At 35.8% G+C, this 3,305-nt stretch overlaps 1 protein-coding gene across 2 annotated transcripts in view; it reads right to left on the reverse strand.

Annotated features, from left to right (window-relative positions):
• Nucleotides 1-521, reverse strand: part of LOC106876915 (sex-determining region Y protein) — an 11,028-nt gene extending 10,507 nt beyond the window's left edge. For both annotated transcript variants that reach the window (XM_014925668.2, XM_014925667.2), the window contains exon 1: nucleotides 152-521. The gene's annotated coding sequence lies outside the window, so the exon portion shown is untranslated. The remainder of the gene's footprint in view (nucleotides 1-151) is intronic.
• Between the last annotated feature and the right edge of the window lie 2,784 nt (nucleotides 522-3,305).

The following is a 3,305-nucleotide window of genomic DNA, read 5'->3' on the forward strand; positions in this document are numbered from 1 at the left end:
ATATATATATATATATATATATAAATCCAATATCGGCAAAAGTTAACACTACAAATACCAGAGCAGCACAAAAGTGCAGCTTGTGCTGCAGCAGAAACACGCATGCAACTTGAAAGCATGATGATAATAAATCAATTTTAAAATAACATACTTTTTCAGTTGGTGTTAATATCCTTTGAAATAATTCGAGAAACTACTTCTTCGGATATGTTGAGATCGATAGGAAATTTTAACTAGAAATTTTGATGACTTCATATGCAAGAAATGACGTCATCGAAATGTTTCGTGGAATAAAATCTATTTTTGTGAGCAATCACAACATTTCTGGCGAAATGAATTTGTATTTAATCAAATAATATTGTCGCAGTTTTTGTTTAGCTTCAGATCAATCTTGATTGAACAGATGTTTGATGAAAGGTCTTACGGAGATGAACACCTAGGTTTTTAGGGATTTATAACAATATCTTATTTTATATAGTCTTTGATGGGTTTTTTTTTTTAAGACTGAAGAATGAAAATTGTTGCCATATCTTACAGGCTGAACAATTTCGTAGAATCTTTGTCGCTAGATTCTTATTTAAACAGAAGCATAACAACGGTTGAAACAGAGTTGTTGACATCTTGAGTTCATCGCTTTTATCATATTGAGTGTCTGCTCAACTCATTAGAAATCCCAACCAAATCACTCTCAACTCATATCCTTTACTATTAAAAATTGAATACATCTTAAGAAGTTGAGTAGAATACATTAAATCTGAATGAACAGAAATAATAGCACGCGCTACTCTTTAGTTGTTACCTCCCTTTACGTTCCGAGTTCATTCCCCATCGAAGTTATTTTTGCTGTTTATCTCTCCACGGTCGATGAAGTAAGTCGAAACTAAGTGTTCGGGCTTCATTAAATTGTTTTCCCGGTCCCTGCTTTGTATTTTGTTGCAATGTTACAAAAAAAAAGAGAAAAAACACCACGACCACGTTTGAGGGATCTACATGGAGTAGATGTTGATGTTTCCAACAAATAATTTGACCTCCTGCTGTCCACAGACCCAGATGAAAATACATCACAGCAAGAAGCTCAAGCGAAAATAGCAACACCAAACTCCCTGCTTCATCAAAAGCCAATCACGAAAGAATGGCGGCTGAGAAACTGATAATGCTGGCGATGCCCCAGCATGGCCACAGCTTTTGAGCTGAGACGAATAAAAGAAATAAAAGAATAGAGAATAGGTGTTCATGTGCACTTTTGTCTCATTGAATGAATTTTTGAATCTCTTTTAATGCTAATGTGTGTGTGTGTGTGTGTCTGTGTGTGTGTGTGTCTGTGTGTGTGTGTGTCTGTGTTCATTGTTCTAACTCCAGATACTCTCAAGGAGAGAGATTTTTTTTCAATTCTTAATTCTCAAACAAAAATTCGGAAAATTATACTGTTGGTAAGCGTTGGTCGATACAGCCTGAATAACGAACACAAAGAGAAAATAAAATGAAAAATAGCAACTTAATACAACAGGCCAAAAACAGCCGAAGGGCAATTGTTATATTAAGCAGTGTGGATCGTGTTTCAGGGACCTCTAGCATCTTGTTGACTTTCATTGCTCCCACAGTTCTGCTGGAGGGCAATTGATATCTCGAAAATACCATTCATTTGAAAAATCATTAAGATAACGAAATACATGTTTATTGGGGTGTAGCGTTCATAATTAAAACTGTACGACAAAATAACCATGTTTTCCTCTTCTTTCCTATTCTGCACGTTCATTCACTTCAACTCATCTAAATATCAATATTTGGTCAAAACGACTGCTTTTTATATTTCTATTTGTAATTAAACCGTTTAAGCTAGCTTTGATTAATTGTGAAATAAACTTGCAATAAATGCAAGGCGACAATGTACGAAATCAACGGACAATCGATGCTGGGAAAGAAGAGAAAAGAATCGAAAAAGAGGGAGATAAAGAGAAAGAAGTAAATATTAGAAGAGAACGCTGAAAGAATTAATGAGATGTAGGAGAAAGAATTACTATAAATAGTCTATTAATAAATGGTAGCAGATTAGCGTAGTCGGTAGAGCGGCAGAGAGAAGGTCTATCAAAATTTATTTACGTCTTTTTGCCTTCTGAGTTCAAGTCTTGACTTCTATTATTTCGTTGTCGATAAATAAGTCCCAGTCAGGTACAGTAGACGAAGCTTCGCTTTCCTTCTGTTTGCCATTCTCTTTATCAAAGCGTTGGATAAAATTCTACGCGGTTTTTGATCCAGGTTCAAATCCCATGGGTGTCGACTTTATTTTTTCATCCTTCCAGTGCAGGTAAAATAAAGTACCAATCAATACTTTCATATCCCAAATTTATGTAAGAAGTGATTTTTTTGCAAGCACTGCTGTCTAATTTGGTACAAAGTCGCAGAATTTAACATTGATTCAATCGATCCCCTTACTTCAATAATACATTATTCTATCGATAATCCGAAAAATATGAAAGGCAAAGTAATCTTCGGCACGATATGAACTCGGAACATAAAGATAAAGCAAAGGATTTTTGCCACCACTTAACGATTCTGCCAAGGACTCATAAATCCGGAACTTCATCCAGATCTCAAGGACTCACAAATCCGGAACTTCATCCAGATTCCATGGCATATAAGTGAATAAGATGACAACACTCACTGCTGAACAGGGCCCCTTTATAGGGTTAACTTCCCAGCTAATGACTGGTACTCATTTACAGCTGAGTGGATGGAAGAACATGGAAAGGAGTATTTTGCTTGAAAACCGCGAAGTTGACTGAGCCGGAAAGCGAAACAATAACCATACGGCCGTATGTGCCACACTCTAAACATGAGGTCGTGCGCCTTCACAGTCTAACGTTGCTATTATTTAAAAACATGAAACCAGCATTTTCAACCGCTAAATTCACGAACTCAATGATTGGCGAATGCTTCGTGTAACATCCACGACGTAAGAAACAAGTCTAAATTAAATTCGAAAGAAAAACGTATAACAACGGCCATTTATTTTATTTCATATTTATATTGTTCTTTTTGTATTTAGATTAAAATAAGTCTTGGACAGTGTGAAAGAGATAAACTCCAAATATTGCTCTGCCAAATAATGAATAACTCGAGAAAGTGTTGATTCATGCGGTTTTGCAATTTATCGATATAACAAAAGGTAGATGGAAATATCATCGTTGAATCGTACGTTTAACGATACTATTATCAAAGATATCTGATTCAGTGATCTACACACACACACACACACACACACACACACACACACACACACACACACACACACACACACACACACA

Source organism: Octopus bimaculoides, chromosome 8 (assembly GCF_001194135.2).
Source record: "Octopus bimaculoides isolate UCB-OBI-ISO-001 chromosome 8, ASM119413v2, whole genome shotgun sequence".
Lineage (NCBI taxonomy): Eukaryota > Metazoa > Mollusca > Cephalopoda > Octopoda > Octopodidae > Octopus > Octopus bimaculoides.